The sequence below is a fragment of the Syngnathoides biaculeatus genome, chromosome 20, assembly GCF_019802595.1.
Source record: "Syngnathoides biaculeatus isolate LvHL_M chromosome 20, ASM1980259v1, whole genome shotgun sequence".
Taxonomy (NCBI): domain Eukaryota; kingdom Metazoa; phylum Chordata; class Actinopteri; order Syngnathiformes; family Syngnathidae; genus Syngnathoides; species Syngnathoides biaculeatus.
Genome location: NC_084659.1, coordinates 7,908,944 through 7,929,803, shown reverse-complemented (window position 1 = coordinate 7,929,803; position 20,860 = coordinate 7,908,944). Strand labels below are relative to the sequence as shown.

At 48.4% G+C, this 20,860-nt stretch overlaps 1 protein-coding gene across 1 annotated transcript in view; it reads left to right on the top strand.

Annotated features, from left to right (window-relative positions):
• The window catches only part of tspan11 (tetraspanin 11), a 60,027-nt gene that overhangs the window by 31,741 nt on the left and 7,426 nt on the right, over positions 1-20,860 (top strand). The gene's annotated exons all lie outside the window — the stretch shown is intronic.

Sequence of the window (20,860 nt, the reverse complement as noted above, 5' to 3'; positions counted from 1 at the left end):
AGAACAGGCGGGTTGATTTCAGATTAAAAATATTTGCTCTATTTCCTTCAGTGGGCACAGCTGGAGGCACGGCCACAATATGCCGGCACACGTGAATGTGGACTCGTGTATTTTTTTATTTTTTTTTAATCTTCATCTTTACTGATTTTTCAAAAAGCCCCTGTATATTGATTTGACCTGCCTGTCTGAAGGGTTGCATCGATCAACTCAAAGCTCCATCTTAGCAGATGGACTTACACGGCATAAGACTTTAGAATTCGAGCCTTGGAAGTAAGAAGATTTAATAGTCATAAATGTTGCGGGAGGCTGACCTCAGAAGCTGGAGGTGACTCTAAAACTATAATCTCCCCTTTAAGTCCCTGTCAAGGTGTGCTCCTTGATTGATTTTATGGGAAATGCACCGCAAGGAAGTTAACGGTTTGGCATGGAGGGTTAGGGCTATCCGCGAAGACAACGTTGCGATTGATTTTCTTTGTGCGTTGCCACTTGTATGAGTAAATTCATTAGCTTAGTGCTGTTTGTCCTTTCTCCATTTCTCATTAAATCTACCTCCGTATTACTAGATTTGGTGCCACCCAGCACTTCCAGACAGTTACGTTCTACACCTTTGAAAACTCGATTTACACGACATTCCTGTATGTGTTCAGACACTATTTTGTGTCTGGTCTTGGCAACTTCTGCGTCAGGTTGTACGTTTTTTTGTTGTTGTTGTTTTTTTTGTCCCTTGTGAAACCCTGTAACGTGAGCGTGAATGATGGAATGGTGAACTAGTAAGGCTACTCTAGACCCCAAACCAGATGATCCAGCTTGTCGGAGACAGTGTATATTACCACTTTTGAACATGTCTTCATTGTAGTGTTGGATGGATCATCATCAAAGATGTGCGTGTAAGGTAGAGATGCGTCATCCGCACTTTTGTCTGTCTTTTCAAGCACTATCAGTTTCCCAGATGGAGCCACTGCGTGTTCAGCGTTTGAAAGGGCAGTTGCAGGTCTTTCGGTAGTAAAATGGAAATTTTATGATGGAAGGGTTCACCTGGGATTAGATGATCAGAGCATTTGCGTGCTAACCCCAGTAACCTATCGCAAAGTGTTCCTTCAGTGTGCTTCAAGTACCATTAATTGGGCTCAAGAAAGAATGATTAAATGCCTCTTCCTGACCTTTGTGCAGCCGTGTTTTACTCATGCGGCAGAATGTGTAAGCCATAACGTCAAACACGGGTCTCATGCATCTTCTGGTAAAGATAAGCTGTCCGCTCACAAACCCCCTGACCCCGGCGCAAATTCAGGTGCCGGGGCCAGTATCGAGGAAGCCTCGGCGGCCGGTATCAAGAGGAAAGTGAAGTAAACAGAAAAGCGCCGGGCCGGGAATCGATTGCTCGGCGGACAGAAGGCCGATGCAATCAAGGCAAACCAATGAAGCGTACTAAAAAAAAGATGCTGAGCCGGCAGAAAGTGTGTCATTTGGAACCCGGCGACTTCGACCAAGCGCCCGCCTGCAAAAGCAACAAAGCTCCACGCGCCGCAGGATTCCTCCCAGAGTTTATCTCTGGCAAGCACATGCGCTCTTAGCCTGTGCCCAGCCTGTACTTAATTAATAAGAACCCCTGAGACAGAGATGGATGGGGTCCATTTCAATTTCAATGCAGTTTTGTTTCGGGGCTAGAGGGCTTCGGCAGGAAGGGAAGTAATGTCTCCATTATGTTGCTGTTGATGGAAAAGAACCCTCAGGTTGTTTGCACTTTGACGCCATCCCAGTTTGTGAGCATTTGCCCGTTTATACGTGTTTGGGGGGACTCCCAACCCCAACATAAACCTTGTTACATTGACGCCAGCAGTTCTCTTTTGGAACGCCAGGCACGCATTGGGGACGATCATCACAATTTTCCTTTTCAAGTCTTTTTTTTTTTTTTTTGTCTGCAAAGCCTTCTCTTTAGTGTGGTCCACTTGGGTTGGGTGAAGTCGCAATTTCGTGTCCAATGAAAGCACGGGCGGTGTGGTTATTGTAGACAGTAGTAGTTGGTGCAAAAATGAAAGATGAAGGGTGCCAACTAAACTAAACACGGCAAAAACGGGCCAATAGAGGCTCCCCCGGTTTAAATAATACTGCTCTTGTTTTCTTGGTGAGATCTTTGCTGGCTGCCCGATGTGCTGGCCATGCTGTTTTCCTGTTAAACTTGAAATCCGCTGGCTCCATTATGTACATAACCTCATCTGGGAGCACAGTTGGAGGTTTTTGTGAGCTGGGTGTGCGCCGCCGAGCTTCCCTGTGACCTTCACGATTTGCATTTGCGGGGAATACTTGAGAAGTGCTGCCGGACCAGGCCTGACCCTCCATAGGAAGTCCCATTCTTGTTTTGACATTTTCTGAGGAAAATGGTTTCACCCAGATAGATGATCGGTCGTGATACAAAAAAAAAAAAAGGTCTTATTTTAATGGAATACCTCATACATGGCTGACTTTTCAAGAGGGAAATCTGCCACTTTGGCCCCCGGCAACTGCTCTCAAGACATCCAGTGACGGTACGATTAGTACCAACACGCAAGCACAACACCCAGAGTTGGATTTTAGTTTGGGGAAAATATGACATCTCACCTCAGAGCTGCAAAAATATACAGCTCGCATGCACCTACACTCCCTCGAGACGGACATACTTCTTGCGGTGCCAGCTTAAACAAGTTCTAACTGCGTTTCATTTCCCTTCACGAAGGCCTTTTGATGGGATGCCACTTTGGTACGCGGTGGAAATTAAAGCAAACAGTGAGGATCTTAAAGTTAATCTGACTTCAACTCGAGAATACTCACTTCTCGGCCCAATCAGAAATCCTCACGACAGATTGTATAATTTATGCTTTCGTTGGTTGCCCCAGCCTTCATTCCATCGCCGTGGGGTAAGCCCCTCTTGTCTGCCCGTTCTGAGCCCGACTTTGCGTGATCAGCACTCTTGATTTGCACCGCCTCATTCTCAATCATCGATTCTGGCTTTGATTCGTCCGCCTGATGTTGCCCCTCAGACGCCCAGGTGTTTCTCATCAGGGGTTTACCGGTCACCTAAACCTTTCCATACGTGGAGGTGGCCCCCCCCCAAAAAAGCTCAGGTTTCAGCTTATTGGTGCTGATGAACCTCAGACAGAAGGCTCCTCTCCTTCTAACCTGGGAAAAAAATGTCGAGGCAACACGATTGAGTTGGATCAGGACAATTGCTAATGGTCCACGCATTACAATCTCAAGTGTTACTATGCTGAGCAGAGGCATGCAAATTTGGTGATGCACACTCACAGTATTAGTCCACTTGCCAGTATTACAAACCCTGGTTGGACTGTCCGTTTTAACAGCTCTTGGCCACCGCCGTTAGGAAAAACGTCCCGTCCTTTTCATCGGTGCACCTGGAGCGTTTTTGTTTGGCACTGCTGGAACTGTTCTTTCTGCAAAGTAGAGAGGGCGTTTGTGGAGCACTGGTGGAAGAAGTCTCCCAGCCAAAACCCCGTTGTGAGCAAAGCCAGAACTCTTCCATTACGACCCTCAACAGAGATTGTTTTCTATGGTTACATGTGTTACATTGTCAGGTCGGGCTTTTCCAAGCACAATGGACAATGTAGCGCTGCAGGCCATTCTTGAGATTTGAACCGCGTCTTTTGTGACGCCGATGTGTATTCAGAACGTCATGTCTTGACACATTCACCTCTCAAGTGTAGTCTGTTTTCTTGAGTCCTGCCAAACATCCACATCTGGGTTATTTTGTCGAACTGCTGTTACCCGATTAACTGTACAAAGTACGTCCTGGAATACCGCAGCGATGCATTTGTGCACACATGTTGGGCACCCACATGCCCTGAAACATGCGCGCATCTGGTTTCACTTTCAAATGGTTCTCCTTACGTGTACAGTATATATTCCTAGATCATTCTCACATGACACGCACAATAGTCTTTTTTTGTTTCGTGACCGTCCGAAATCTGCTCCCATTCCACTACAGCCACCAGCAGCAATTAGCCCTAACCCATCATCATAACTAACCATATTTAATCAGTTTAGAGATAAGGAAAGATTATGCATCCAGCGTGACCTGGCCCGCTCCATTCTAAGCATTTCAGTTGCTTCTTATGGAAGACTTGACAGGAAGCAAAAAGTCCTGAGCCGCCGCGACGTTTCACAAAAGGCAATTACCATCAATCACACTAGATTCTTTGTCACGGTGGCCTGGAATTGATTCCTGTACTTGGGAGTGCTTTGACATAGACGGAATCCTCCCCCGGCCCACGAGCAGGAACTTACAAGATGAAAGATCCCATTGGGCCATAATGGGGGCCACGTTCCCAAGTGTAATGCATGGTCATTGTCTGTCATTACGCCCTTGAAGAGCCGATGAACTGCTGCTCCGACACGGACCATTTCGTGGCGTTAGAATTTCGCTCACAGCTTCCATCTGCAGACGTTGTCGAGCCAGCCTGCTGATGATGAAATTTTGATATTGATGAAAGGGCACCGACATACATGCTTCTTTTGTTTTCTCCCATTAGCCCCCGCAAAGGCACACATTATGATCACCTGTTTCCAAGTTTCTTCCCTCGAGTGTTTATAGTTCCAGTCCAGGGAGCTCTCAGATCCTTCTTCGCCCCGCTTCCTTGCCACCTAGCATTCCACAGCACCTCCTTGGTGCTGGCTAATTAGCCACCTGACCTTTGGGGCCATGGGTCGCTGGTTCACCCACCCTCAGGGGAGCCGGTGATATTTTAAGGAGTTTTTATTTTGGATACTTAAAGCGGAGAAGTAACCCCGAGGCCCCCGCAGACCTTCATAAAATGACAAGTGATTGGTATCAAGATGGATATTCTCAAAAGACTTTTCTGATGCTCTTGTCACCCCCAAAACTGCTCTGTGGAAACTTATATTTATGCAAAAAGTCCTTCAAAAACGTCCCGAAGTTTCAATTTGCTCACTTTGGTGGATTGCATCGGATTGCTGTTGGACTGCGGCGGCCCAGGGGGACCAAAGAGATATAATAGCTTATCACAGCCTGGGGAACCATCAGTAACTTTTTGGGATGAAGCCCCTGTAGCAGTGGGTCCCTTGATACATTTACAGATAATGGAGTTTTAATGGGCCTCCTATGTGAGCTCCAATTGGCCTCATAGGTGGCCTTGTTTTTTTTTAATTAACTGCTGGTATTGACCACTGGTCATAATTATATATAATTACGTGAACCATCTAATTATCATTGCATTTCTGACAGATAAATTTGAGCTTTCAAGAAGAAACACAGCTCACAAACCTCTTTATCAACTGCGACCTGTACCTGAAACACGTCCGTCATCCACATTCCACCAAGTTTTCCAGCCAGGTGGGTTATATTGCAGCGCACACAGGAGGTCTCGGAAGAAGTGGACTCTTCGCCCCTGTGTTGTTGGAACATGCAGACGACCCGCCGTGCAGTTAAACCTTAACTCAGGTGCAGGACGTGAACGCGGGCCATATGATTTACTGTTTCCCTCCGGCCTGGGGCATTCGGCCGAAGCAGCCGTGGCTTGTACAGCCAAGGTAACGCATTTCTCAACCCTTGAATTAGGTGGGAATCGCGCACTCGGGAGTGGGGAGGGCAGGGGGGGGGGTGGGGGGCTGATTTTGTGGCATCCTTGATGGCACCCTCGTGTACTTGCAACCAAATCTTAATGGTTGTATGAAGGCCTTGTCATGATGGTCCCCTACGCAATTAAAAACTGATCAGGGTTAAATATTCAGTTGAGTAGAGTATTGATTTTTGGTGCTCTTTCCAACTTTTGACAGCTGTAGTGTTCTGCTCACCTGTAGTTCCATTTTATTGTACTTCAGTCAAAACCTCTACTTCCATACATGTGCCGTCCAAATCGGTACATCTCATTTTTTTTGTATGCTGCCAATAACGAACCAGAGCTTTTCAACTTTCTCCACCCGCTGCGGGGGCTTGAACCACTGACTTCCCCAGCCACATGCTCGAGTCTTTAACCTTTAGGGCATCAGTTCAACGTGTTCTCGCCCAAGATATTTTTTATGACCCTGCTACACCCCCTGCGAATGGCAACTTTCTTGAAAATGTACGCCTTCCAAAATATTTGGGCGGTGGCCATCCGTCAGGCACAATCGCCCCACATCTGCTGTATTCCGCCATCCCGGGGGTTCGCCTCCCGCTGTTCCTAAATCCATGTGCTAAGCATTGGTGCTTTGCACAGTGAGCAGGGCCAGCAGGAGGTTTACAGAGTGCACAAAGCATCAGGAGGGCCACACAGACAGTAATTCGCTCATTCCAGTCCTGACTGATAGGTCCACTTTATTTCCAAGGCCACTGAGTGCTCAAGTCCCCTTGAGGGACACGTAACTAGCTGCATGATGGATAGAGACTTGAGTCAAAATGGCACCGCTGCGCACGTTGTGGGTGAACACAAAAGTTTCTACCCGCGCTATCCGGCCAGTATGCCGCCATTTTACAGCGTGAAGTTGAAACTGATAAAATGCCGTGAACTGAAAGCAACGCGGGTGTCGCGGGGTGATTAGTTTCCCCCTCGTCTGTTCTTTGCTGTATTTGGAGCCAGGCCACTTGGGAAAGTTTGGAAAGTGTCAAAGTAAGTGGAAGGTGCTAAATTGTCAAGCAGCCATCAGGCAGCGGGGTGGGTTTAATGAGCTCTGTGTCTTTGAGCGAGAACGTTGCAGCAAAACGCTGAAGGCAAAGAGTCGCCGTTCAGGGTTAAAATAGTTGTCCTGTTGGGTTAAGATTTTGCAATCAGCTACGGAGGAGACCGTATTTCATCAGTCAGCGGTCCGGTTAACTGTAGTTGGACTGGTTTGTTGTTGTCTTTTTCCCAAGGTCCTCAAATGGAGGTCATCGCTTGTGTTTGAAAACGTATCGATTCATACGTGGTGATTGGGCATCTCGCGCTCAACCCCTGATGGATGGATGATGTTTGGCCCTAAAACGCGTCAGGCAGCCTGATGGATGCTGCGCTTTGGGAGCACGACAGTATTGACGACAGGGATTGAGACATCCCGTGCTCAAACATGCCTGCGTATTGATTAGTGGATGCAGTTGAAGTGTGAGGGTCAGACCGGGCCCTCGGGGGGGACGACCGTGGATGTGTGGGAATGAATGTCAACCAAGGTTGCGTGGAGTCATGCATTTGTGTGCGCTGTCTTGCCCCTTGGACGGAATCATTCACGCTATAAATGCTTTGAAAATGTCTCAAGTTATCGTCGCTGTCTTTGCTTATGAAGGCTCGTTAACCAATGACAACCAGCACCGGAGGGGATTTTTCCCTTGAATACTGTTCACAGTTGAGGTTTTGTGGACACCTCCTAATCTCGCCATCTGATTCATCAGCAGTGCACTCCCGCCTTCTGTTGGGTGACATTTTAGTAAGCCCATTTTTTTTTTTTTTTCACAGCTACGGCCTGTGGAAAAACACCAAAAACAACAACTTTGTGACACCCCTGGCATTCTTCGTCAGTGCTTTTAAAGCTCAGTTGCATAAGGGAAGATCTGCGTTGCCTACCTCTCGCCGCGTAGGCCTTCAATTATTCACGGTGTCGATTTCCTCTTGATATTCATTTTGTAATCACTAATATCCTCGACGCTAATGTCGCCGTTTTTCTTTGAGATTTGTCACCGCGCTGGAATTAATCTTATCTCGGCAATCGTCCGGGCTGTGCCGCCCCGAGGGCGCTCGTCATTTGATCCCGGTGAGCTCACAGTCTGGCCTGTCCTCGCCGGAGAGGAAAGGTTCGTAGACTTTCCAGTGAATACAGTTCCTCTTTGGCTCGGCCCTGTAGACATCCAGCATGCTGCAACCGTTTGGACAATATTGTGACAGCCGGTGTTTGTTAAAGTCGCTGCTCTGGTCAACACTTGGGATACTTGATCCTTCGCCTTCATTAATCACTGTGAATGATGTTTCGATAAAAATGGCCATAAACCCGCATTGCGTCATCTTTTACTGCATCTTCACAGTCGGCGTACACCTCATCCTCGCGCCTCTGCGAGAAGGAAAAGCAGCCATAGATCACATCGTCGTGACTGTCCAACAGTAACTTAAAACAAGGAGCAATTTCCTGAGGCTCAATTAGCAGAAAATTGGTGCTGCCTGTCAAGAGTGCTTCCTTTGAGTGCACTGGGGGGGACTTTTTCCTGTGAGAAAGTAAGAGGATTGTCTCGTGAATACGACCGACTGATGCGACAATGCCAACGAAACCTGAGGTGAGCATACGGCAACCAGTTGTTTCTATTTGGAGATAAAGCAGACACCTCTTTTGTCAGCGCTGTTAGCCCGTTTAATCGCTGTTGTCAGTTGTCAGCACCATCTCGACACACGGCTCACGCTGCACTTAACACCAATCCAGAAGGTGCGTATCGACTGGTATTATCATAAACCTTGAGATTGTCTCCTAAAAGTGTTTATTCTGTACTCCCTCAGCCGACTTACACTTGAGTGGCATTTTCAGCGTTCCAGGACGTAGGTGTGATGAGCGGCCCAACAGAATAGTTGATAAAGCTCTTGGCTTAGACGCTACGGTTTTATTTTGATAAACTTGTCTGCACAATGGTCAGCGGCCAAGGCAGGGCTATGTTGTTCCACGACAAGGAATTTGTTGCTTGGTTAAAGGGGTTTGATGATACAATAACAAAGGTTTGCTTTAGAATGCTGCACAGAATATATCTTCTTTTATATAGCGATCCATACCATAAGACCATAATTTTTTCCTCCAAATGTAACCGAGCACTAATGGCTCAAATATCATCATTGGGGAAAAAAGCAGAGCCGTGGTGTGCTTGGTACGAAAAAAATATATATATATTTTACAGCGAGAGCAGAGATTGCGGAAAAACGAGAGCCAGGTGTTCATCCCGACATTTACAACTCAGTCTTGGTCCCGCTCAGTTTTCCAGTGTCATTTTATGAAGCCCACTGCGACTAGTATCGACAATGTGACCGTGAAGCTGCTGATCTTGAATTGAACCATAATGGAGAATAGACACGAACCGTAACGGATGTGGCTTTTTGAACCAGGTCCAGTCCCTGCAGAAGTGCCACTCTGCACGTGCAGCCCGTGATGGTTTCATCGCTCGGGGCTTGACTATTGACGTTGACTGCGATGGACGCCTGCCCAGGGCGGGGCCACGTGGGTCAATGCTAGTTCTGGTTTGGCATCGACCCGTTGTGGGTGTTAATGGAAGCGGCACGATCGATTTGGTGACGGCAACTGAACCAATCAGCCCCGCTGAAACTGTTGAGCAACACTTTTTGTTCTTGTTCTTGAGTTGTAATCATTTGAATGCACAGTGAACCTGCTGAAGAATCAAAGGCTCGCTTTTGTCATGAACTCTCAAATTGAATAAATGATAGGCTGTCATTTTAAGGGCTTTCTGCGGATCAAATAATCATCAAGGGCTTTCCAGGAACATCTAATCTTGTTCTCCTGGCATCAAAGCTACAGCAGCAACCAGAATATTCATTATTTGACTCAAAATCCTTCCTTTTGTAGCAACGTATTGTGGCAGCCAGTTGTTCCTTGCTGATAAGATTCAGTTCTCTATCAGCCCATCCATCTAATTGTCTGTCTACCTGCCAGCCTCCGTCCATTACCACCCCCGTTCTATTGTTATTCATTCCAGGCAGGACAAACATGACACGCTGACCTCCAGGCCATTAGAAACCTTTCAAGCTAGCAAAACGGAGGGGAAATGTACGGCGACCCTTTTTACCTGCACCTCCGAGGGTCACTGGACGCCACTGTTTGATTGCGGCGTGTCATCGTGGTGTTTTGAAAAGACTGCACGGCGCTTCCCTCTCGCCTGTAGCCTCAACTTCAACTGGAGCTTCCGAAGACAATAGCCAGATAAACGCCCCCAGGTGAAAGCAGAGGAAACTTCTTTCGCTGAGCACGAGGGGCCAGCTTATCCTCCACTTGGAGGTTAATGTATAATCACACACCAGTTTTCTTCAAGACATGGGAGGAGCTTGACCTGGATTTTTGTAAAGCTCCATCTCGGTGCATCTCCTCAAGTCTATTGAGTCTTATCATATTTTTTTTTTTTTTTTTTTTAAGTAGGATTGTCGAATTTCTTAAAAAACTCTCCCCAAAAGCTGTCTTGATTTCTAGGAACATAATTTCATGGCTCCTTTCCTTACAGAAAGTTATCAGGCACAGTGCTTCATTATCAAGGCCAGGGGTGGGAGGTATTAAGCCTGCAAGTGTGTAAGACAGGTTGAAAGCTCGTTGAGGATATGCGGTCTGTGCGTAATAGGGTGAGAATGTCGGCAAGTCTGGAGCACACCAAGTTCCACGTTGCTCGGTGGCTGCTGTCACCAAATCAAAGAACAAACGTGTGCTTTTTTCCACCGGACTGATTCAGTTTTTTTTTTTTTTTTTAATCCGTGTCTCACCTCATTTTGCGGCTCCTTCACCTCATTCTCCTGCCTGGACCCCTTTGGTTTACTTTGGCATTTGTCTTCCACCTTATTGTACAAGGCACTCGCAAGTTTGGGGCCCCCTCCCCTTCAAAATGTGCCTCGTATGCTCTCAAATGAGTTCCTCTTTCTTCCCCCTGAGCCACTAAAACAGTGGGAAAGGTTAATTGCTTGAAAGTCCTGCAATGTTATTTCATCTGATTCCACAAGGATCCACATTCATCACCGAGCCAGGCCGACTCGAATGCAAATAAACGGCATGTCCTTGATGTTTTGTACTGTACGCAGCAAAGAATTCTACGCTATTCAAAATTGTGCTGCGGTTTCCCCAGTGAGAACCCTCCACGTGAGTGACAGGAGCATGTGCAGAAACCTGCACTAATCCCAAATGACCAAAGTGCCCACAGCATTGTCACCCCATGAAGGCTATTAGCGCCATAGCTGCGGCTCTGCTCGGGGTTGATTGTGGATTTACTTCACAGAAACATGAACAGGAGGAGGAGGAGGTTTGTGGGGGCTCAGAGGTCCAAAACAGAGGTGGCTTAGCTGAGAAGTCTTTCTGAAAGAGCTACAGAAATGTCTTTTAAGAACAAGTCTTCAAAATTGCGAGGAGAATCGCTCGTCATCAGCAGATCATTAAAAGCTGCACTCCACACGCACATAAATCAATTCAGATATTCTTTCATTGGGAACAGAAAAATGTACTCGGGCTTTTGATGAAAACCACTAGTGACCATCAAAGTGTATCTGTCAAATCAGACGTGATGCAATGTGCAGCAGCTGCATCTGGAACAACAACGGGAGGCAGCAGGATATCCCGCTTGCTGGAGCCTTATCAGATGAACGCCGACTTGCCTCCCTTTCACGTTTAATCATTAAAGTGATCTTCAAAGTCTTTCGTTGGACCTATTTCTCTCCCCAATTTGTCTTTGGGATAGCACCTATGCTAGCACATTTTCAACGCTCTAGTCTTTGTCAGCGTGTTGTGTGTTTAGTGGAGCTCAGTAGCGAACAGACTTTTATGATCATATATCGTCATTTGTCAGCGAGTCATAACTGTGGTTCACTTGCGCATTCATTTTCCATGTGGATTTCATTCATCTATAGCAAAACACATCACGCGTAAGTGGCGTCAGGCAGGCGCGCTGGGTCAAACAAATGACCCCGCGAGAGCCGTCGCCAGCGCTCGCACTGATTGAGCGTGAGAGGCGGCGTGTGGCGTTCTTTTTGTAAGCCGTGTTTAGACGGAGGTGGCATATTCAAACACATTACGGATAAGAGGGATGGAAGGCGGGGTGGGGAGCGATAGTGTCACTAAATGCATTCAAGAGTCAGCGAAGGACGCGGCGGTGCAGCGTTTCTAAACATGTTACGGTGGGGCGGACGATGGCGTGCTTTAACAGTGTTGATCGGGAGTGGAGAACCAGTCGGCATCGGGGTCAAGAGAGTTTCTGTTTAATTTCAGTGAGGTGTGTGCGCTTTGTCTGCTCTGCGAGTGCTGACAGAGTTTTGACACGAGCTCAGCCTGCATACACAAGCTTAGCATGGAGTTATATCGCAATGCTACACATACCGAACACGCACACAGGCAAGAACCTGTATTTTTATTTGAGGTCTCCAATAAAAGCCGCTCATTGGAGGACTGTGACCCTGCCAATAAAGACTGCCTGGAAAGATTAAGCTCAAACCCAGCAAAACACTTCAACACTTGTTCCCCGCTACTTCATCCTGGCACCGAGTCCAGCCCAATTAACCTTACAAGCAGAGACTATTTCAGGCTTCCATCTCTGAGGCAGCAGGGGTACTTCCTCTTCCCAACTGAATTCCTCTTTGCCTGACAACAGAACACCTTGGGAAATAAACGTCTTAAGAGAAGGACTCCCTGCACTCCTGTGGCCGTACTCCGGTGGACTCTTTTCAATTTAACGGGTTGACTGTGCTTGGCTAATTAAGTCCTCATCCTTGATGAGCTGTCTGACTTCTCCGGCAAGCGCCTTACCCGGCCAGGTCTTACATCCCCACGGGGACCACTGGCCAGACGGATTGTTGTCCAGCTGGAATAGGATTAGCAGCGCGCCAGGGGCCTATGGCCCTCAGCCCCTGATCCTTTGTTTGAATCTGAAGTGTTGAGTTGGATGGGGCCAAGCGCAGAGGATTGAGGTAATCCCCCACCTCTTCGGGAGGATGGAACCCACCCACCCCCATAGCCCAACCAAGAGTAACGCACAGAATGCTGCAGACCACCAACCACCATCAGAGTCAGTGTTTACTCACCACACCACAGCAGGTACAGGGCTGAAGATGGCGGTGACCCCCCCCCCCCGTGTGTGTGCCGACGGATAATTTCCACTCACCCTAATCAAAACATGCTGTTCCAGGTCAAGCTTAAATGACAGAAGGCTTTAACTACAGCTTGAGACAAGCAGCCAGACCGCTGGCTTCTCGTTTGTTTCACCCAGCAGTGTTAATTCACGTAAATAGTCAGTTTTAACAACTTGTAGAAAAGATGATCTCTGTATTTCAAAGATGAATTGCGAAATTCAGTCAAAAGCTTAGTCTGTGTTGGTCGGTTACAAAAGAGCATATAGACCTTGTTGTGTGTCGACTGTAGATGGCAGATGAGTCAAAACAACGGCACTCCTTCAAAGGACACGTCGTGTTTTGTCACGTCGTCATTTTTTGCCCCGACAAATTGTTGTTTCAGGTAATCCTCCGTACAGAAGAGGAAAGACGTGTCGATCACAAATAGCTGAGCCGCCGAGGCAGAACTTGTCAAGTTTGCAATGTCCGACCACAAAAGAACGCGCTTTGCGGTTTGTTTTAAGAGGCGCCACCTTTTTCAAAGGATTAAGGAAGCAAAAACAGCACAGTTCTCCCGATTCCTAAGGTAGTTCCTGCAAAACTTCTGTGTTTCAGGGCTTCGTGAGGTGTCTCTTGTTTGTTGGACAAGCATTTCCTCTAATATACGGGTTTACAAATTGTACTGTCAGGCTTTTATGGAGTGACCCGAGCCGGTCCACGGTACACCTGCGTATCCGCCCCGGGCCAATCGCAACGGGCTGCCTTTCTTTCATCGTCGTGTGACAGAAGCGCACCAGATTAGAGCGGAATCCTGCCAAACACAACTAGACTGAGCCCGGGGATAATCCAGAGCCCAAACATCGGAAGGGGAGCGGGCGCGCACGGCGCTTCATCTAGAGATGCGGCACTATTGTCCCCGCTCGGTGATACAGGGAAAACAGGACGTGATGCTTGAGGTGACGGGGAACAACAGCGCCGTTGGCTCGGAAAAACGCGATCTTATCGAGGGCCAGCAATAGGCGCTCCCTTATGCTTCACTTATTTCACACCCATCCAGAAAGTAAACGCTCACCACTGTGATACTTTAGATACAACGGTCGGCATGCCAAATGTCACAGTTGGTACGTTGGCTGCTACCTCTCCGTTACCTAAAATATTCAATGTGGGAACCCGGAACGGTCTCTTCCTCCTTAGTTCATATCCAACAAGTGCTCTTGGCTGCACTGTAACTGTCACATCGGGAGATTGAGTACGTGTGCAATAAGCTTTGTCCGGTTTCTCACCAGCAGGACTGGTGGCTGTTCATTTTTCTTCTCTTTTTTTTTTGTTTTTTTTTTAAGCTGCACGTCTTGCAGCAACTCCCTCGGATTCCAACATTGACAGGCTGAAGAAAAGGAGCCTCCAACTGGTTAGGAATGAGACTGATCCTTTGCCAAGCAGCCTTAGCATGGGGGAACATTGTTGTTGATGAGAATGTACATTGCAGACGACGCTTTGTCATCGTGCTAGAAAGGACGCTAAAACTACCTGTGAGAAAGCGCACAGAATATACTATTTATATTCAAATTCTACTCCTGGCCACGGCGCGCTTTCATCGACTTTACAAGACCGTAAAGAGCAATCGAGTGATTCATACGCCGTCGCGCCGCCGAGTCACCGAACGCAGAATGAGTGTAAACGCACTAGCCCAGAGAACGATGGCGTCTGCGTTTGGATTTAAGTTTTATTGTGCAATTCCTCCGTCTGCCAGCAAGCCGAGTGGCAAGGAGGTGACATTTACGACGTGCGCCGCGTCTTAAGCCCACGGCTACTGCCCCTTTCTTCTCGGGTAAAAGAAGTAAGGGCGTAAAAGCAAGCACGCTAAAGTTTCCACACGCAGTCGACTTCTAATTTGGTGCCTGGTCAATTTGCAAGAGTTTGTTCGCTTCGGTTCAGTTCTCAAGGCGCCCGCAAAAGTTCTGGACAGAGTACTAACAGTAACAGAATTGCAAGTTGCTACTGTTGATTGTGCCGTGTATTCTACAGCCCATTTTACACGATATTCTGATGGAAAACACATGCGTCGCGTTCTGTGGAACCTGTGCCCGATTTTTCCAAGACGTTCACCTGGATTTTAAATGTTAACTCGGTATGATCCTATTACTTGATGTCAAATGAACTGTGTCAAAGACGTCGTGTTTGATCAGTCGGAGTCGAAAGTACCTCTTCAAGCTCGAACTCTTTCATAAAGGTTTCTGAAGGAAGTTTAAAAGCATTCCTTCTGGATCCCAGGGCAGGAACTGTCAAAAATGTGTTATTTAGTTTGGCTTGAGACAAATGTTCAAGCCTTGGCAGAGGTCTGTGCTCTGTTGGATGATCTTGCAACAAGATTGATTTCCAAAACGTTCCCGTTGTCCTAAACCATTTTTTTTTCCTTTTTTTTTTTTTTTTTTTGTTCCCCCGCATGAAGAAGACTTGATGGCTTTCCTCGCCAGCCAAGTGTGAAAGATAATTGGCCACCTCGCAGGTTTTAATGGAGCTGCTCTGATGGAGTCATTTGCTCGCACCACTTTGCATTTCATCACTCCCCGTCTGTCAATTATACTTGATTTACAAGGAGTCCGAGGGACAGCCAATGTGAAGCATCAATTTGTGCCGCGGCTGATTGCGCCGGAGCGAGGGGAGATGGCGGGATATATCACTCATTAACACGGCAGAATGTCCTTCAATTATCCCGCGTCGAATTGAAGAGTGAGTCATCCGGGTCATTAGTCTTATCAGGAGCCACCTCGCTCAGGTGTGGTGTCAGCGTCGTGCATTGCGGCTTGGAGTTTTCGACTATTTTTCTTCTTTAGTACAGCCGGGACTCATCGCTCATGAAGTTTGTGTTGACACAGATGGTTTGCATCCACTTTTGGGCCCCGCGTGAAGGCTTTAACAGACGTGCGAAGGAGAGCTCTTTGGATTACGCGACTCGGGGTCTGAAAAGCGAAAGACAAAAACCAGGCAAAGGTGATAACATTAATGAGCTGTAACAAGTATAAGGAGGTAACTCCAAGATACCACTGAGTGCCATCTTTTTAAGGAGAGAAGGTGACAAACGGGCCGACGCAAGTATTTTCCCTTGGAAGTGTCTGCCGCTGCAAATCACGACGAGAACGCACCGAGGCAACCCCGCCAGAACGCATCCATTCATTCAAAACGGAAACGACGTTAAGCAACGAGGAGATGGCATACATGATGGAATCTTTCCCAGGCTTAGCTTGCAACAAGGCGCAGATAGATGTCGACATCTTCATGGTGGCTTCATATTTTATTATCTGCAGCTGACCGATATTGCTTGTGTTTTGTATCGCAATGCAGTGACGACGCAATTCGATCCGACGCTTTGGCCCGCAAAGTCGAGAGGCTCTCGGCCGTTATGAGAAAACGCCGGGAGTCCCGTACGTCCGCGTTATCACCTTTCAAAGTGATTGGCTCTCGTGCGGGCGTCCGTTTGAGGGGACTTCCACAGATTCAACAGGGGGCAACCGTCAAAAACTGAAACTGATCTGGATCGTCTCAGCGGCGCGGCACACCTTCGGCGTACTTTGGACGCAGCGGGTGGAATCCTCGACTGCACACAGATTTAAAAAGCGCATTTCCAGGAAGGGGAAAATGGGAGAAAATGAGAAGATTTGCCTGGCAAGAGCGTCAACACCGTTGGTCCCATCGCTTCTCCACCAGCCCATCAAATGCCCGCCATTCAAATCCTTGAGCACTTTTATTTTTAAAGCTCTTTTGGGACCTCTCAGAGGTCCTTTTCACTCTGACGCTGCGTGGGAGGAGACGGGAGGCAAAGGGTGAGGCCCTGCCGGTTCCTCCGAGGGCCCATAAGCTCTTAAATTTGACTCTGAAGAGGGAATAATGAGCTTCTGCGCTGTTGTCTCGGCCTCTCTAAACCTCCATTCACAACCGCAACGTTCTGCCTTGACACATACGTTGTGTTTTTAAACGACTCTTGGATTAGTCTGCGACCGGGTTTTGTGAAAGCTCCAATTGGGCCTTTCCGGATCGGCGGATGAGCCTCCTTTGCACTCTGACAACTTGGGGCTCTTTTATCTCGGAGTTTGAAGTTGCTCAGTCACGCACTCAGTGCATTGTTTGCTTGCTGCGCTCATTAAAATATCTCCAGGAAAAAATGTGGGTGTGAACTGCCGTCTGGAAAAATAGGCTTTTTATTTATATTTGACAATGTTGTGAAATCTAGTTGATGACACAACTTAGTTGAAGGCAATTGCTGAGATTGTTTTTCCTCAACTTTTGCGCAGACGAGGCGTAGAAGGTGTCCGGTTTGGTGGCCTTGGCATCGCATCTCTGCTCTTTGCAGACGATGTGGTTCTGTTGGCTTCATCGAGCCGTGATCTCCAGCTCTCACTGGAGCGATTCGCAGCCGAGTGTGAAGTGGCTGGCATGAGAATCAGCACCTCCAAATCCTAGACTATGGTCCTCAGTCGGAAAAGGGCGGCGTGCCCTCTCCAGGTCGGGGATGAGATCCTTCCCCAAGTGGAGGAGTTCAAGTATCTTGGGGTCTTGTTCACGAGTGTCTGGACTCTCCCTTAGAGATGGGGTGAGAAGATCGGTCATCGGGAGGGGCTCAATGTCGAGCCGCTAGATGAGGTGGTTGGGGCATCTGATTAGGATCCCTCCCGGACGCCTCCCCGGTGAGGTGTTCCGGGCACGTCCCACCGGAAAGAGACCCTGAAGACGACCCAGGACACACTGGAGAGACTGTCTCTCAGCTGGCTTGGGAACGCGTCGGGATCCCTCCGGAAGAGCTGGAAGAAGTGGCTGGGGAAAGGGAAGTCTGGGTATCCCTGATGAAGCTGCTTCCCCTGTGACCTGAGCCTTTAAAAGCGGTAGATGATAGATGGTTGGTTGGTTGGTTGTATGGTTGGTTGGTTGCAAGGTGGAGTTCAAAGGGCTCAAGCACGTCTGTCCCAAAGACCAAACCAAAATAATCGGCCCAATGAAATGAAACTGTCATTCAAGTACAGTATGTTAATTTCTTCACTGTCTTGAATAGATTTCTCAGTTATTGCGATGCTCTGTCTGTGTGTGTGTCAAGGAGTTCTTCACCTCCCCCAACATCAGAAACACAAGTCTCAGATGGAAGTCATCCAGCCTCATGAATCAATGTGTGTGTGTGTGTTACCGTCAAGTTTCTCTCACATCCTGTAAATGCTTCCCGATCGCCGTCGTCATCACGGACACGTGCGCATGAGCCAGAGCTCCGCAGGGGGATGTCCAACCCCCCCCAGATGACGGCTGGAAATGCAGCGAATAAATTCACCGCAACATTTTCCTCGTCCATCCTCGTCCCTTTAGTCACCGCTCCGGATGTTACACTGGACCGGCAATCTGCTTCCACTTTGATTCAGAGTTCTCGTAGCGTTCCTTCGTGGGTGTGGAAACGGGATGTGCGAAAAGCACCGGTGAAGGAGGTTACGGTCTGCGTGACGGGGGTTGTGTGACCCCAGTCGTAAACACGGAGGCTGACCCGCGAACTCTCCGGAAGCGATGAAACCTTCCATTTCCCTTTGCTAGCTCTTGTGACGTACTGATGAAATGTTATCTGAGGACTTATTTTTCCAGAAATTGTTTTGCTGACCTTGAGATATATATATATATTTTTTTTTTTTTTTGCATCCGCCACTATTGATTTTTTTTCCTAAGCTTGTGGTTGGGTATAATAGCCTTGCATCAAGGGGTTTTTAGCAATACCACCTGTTGCTTTGCCGCACATTTTGTAGCCTTCAAGTACACACTTCTCTAATTGTTTTGCTTGACCATTCCAAAGGCAAATGGCTTTATTGTTCCTGCATGCTTTCAGCCATTGAACGATTGCGTTCAAGCTGCGTCTGTAACCGGAACGCCACCCTAGACTCGATGAAAATAAAATGAGGAATGAATTATCAACATGGAGCGAGGCTTTCAAACGCTTCCACGCTGGAAGTGCGCGGGTGCATTTACTTTTTCATGACAATTGTTCGGCCAGATTTTTCCTTCCCCGTGTTTACAAGTTCAGGTAAATGTTTAATGAGCGTATTCCGCCCGGTGCAGCCGCTGATGCATCAGGTGATACGCCGCCCCCGCCGTACGCGTGCATACGTGCAATTTAAAACTGCCGTCCTTCCTCCTCAGCCGTCGCGGTTCATTTATTTTTTTCCCCCCATTCCGCCCCGTCGCTCGTTGCCGCCGGCGTAATTGGAGCCGGATACTTCCCGGTGCGCGTAGCGGCGGGTGAGGCGATCGCTCAGGACTTTTCCGCACAGAAAGTTGCATCGTGTGCAGAGCGGATCATATATTCCACTGTCTACCGTGCTACTGGTGTTCCTCTGGTTCTCCGCCCAACTTTCCTGCTGCGTGTCCATCTTTTTCCTGGATGTGTCTTTTGCTGAGTAAGAGGCTGCCATGTGACCCGCTGTAACCCAAATCGGGAAGTGTGCCGACGGCGAGCGTGCAGGATGCGGCGGAAAGGAAGCGGAGGACTGTTCTGTTCGTACCTTGAACTTGATGAGGCGTACTGTCGGCTGTGATATAAGACGGGCGGGGTTTCCGGCCGGATAGGTGAAAGGTGGAAGGACAGCGCAGGCGCGACGTTTCCGATACTTTGCTATGTCACGTCTTGTTACTGTAATGGTTTTTTTGAGGAGGCGACGCCAAATGAAGACGCATTGCGCCGCATACAGGTTTTGACACGCCTAATCCCACCCTATCCACCGCATCCTCATAAACAGGGTGTCTGGTGTCCTCTCCTATTTTTACCAGCGGGTGCTGAAAGCCTCTGGAAGGCCCTTGTCAATGGCCATCTCAACCCCCCCCAGGCGTCAAATCACCATTTATTAAGTCGTCATTACTCAGGGCCTCGGCCCCGTCCCGGGGTGTCTCAAATGGACGGGCGGGCACAGGTCGGCCCGTCGTCGCGCTTTCTAAAGGGCAAAGCCCGCTGAAGGCGTTTTGCGGCAGATCGATGGCAGGTAGCCGGGCGGCCATTAGCCCGGCTAATGCAGACAGATGGGAGGGAGGCCGAGGTCGATGCGCGAAGAGGACACTTTTTACGTGTCTGTCTGCACATCTCCTTGTTTTGGGTAAACAGCCAAAAAGGCTTTTTGGGCTGAAAGGGTGATGAGATATAAAGAGGGGATGTGGGTGGGGTGGGGGGGGGGGACACACCGCGCTGGTGGAACCCAACATTACAATGGAAAATGCTGAAAGACTTTGACAGCCTTAATGAAAGCAGTTTGCATCTGTCACCAACTATGGCAATTTTGTTGTTTTTTGTTTTGATTTCATCTTGTTGAAGGCGTCCACATCTTGCATCGGCCTTCGCTTCCTACTTTTGATCTTAAACAACAATGCGATTGCTTGGAATCTGTTTGTTACTTTATTGAAATTCTAGTTTGAAACTCTTCGGATATTTTGGTGCAGGACACTAAATGTTCCATTTCCACATGGGGGAGGGCGGGGGGCCGGAACATCGGTTGGTACCCTTATCAGCGGGGCAGGGTCCTCTAGCGTTGTTTCCTTTAGACTTTTTCGAGGTGTGCCAGTTGACACATCGGCACCCGTGTTTATCAAAGCTTTTATCGCCTCGACACTGCAAGCCGACCGTCCTCCCCCACCACACGGGGAGAGGAAGCGGGAGGTGCCCCCACACAAGCACACCAACCACCTGCAGGGGGAACTTGTGGGGGGGGGGGGTTGATTTCGCTGACCTCCTGCACTCGTGTGAATGACTTTTCGGACCCGGACCGCGCAGGTTGACGGCCGCCTTGCGCTGGCGAACCAGCGGATTCGAAATTGGACGAACGTGCCCGTGTCCAGTTATTCAATTCTTTTGCGCTTTTTATATTCGGCGGGAGGTTCGGCCGGTTTTCTTCCCCGCCTTTGCCGAAGTCCACGTGCATCTCTCTAAAAATAAATCCCTTTAAAAGAAAGCAGAAATGCTGAGCATGTAATGAGTGGGGGGTGGGGGGGGTGAGTAGGAAATGTGGGCAGATGAGACAACGCAATTCATGTTAGTGTTCCATCGTCGCTGTCAAGCTATCCCGCCCCCGTCGCTCTCTCTCCTATCTCTCGCTCAGCTCCCCTCCCCTAGCTCTCTC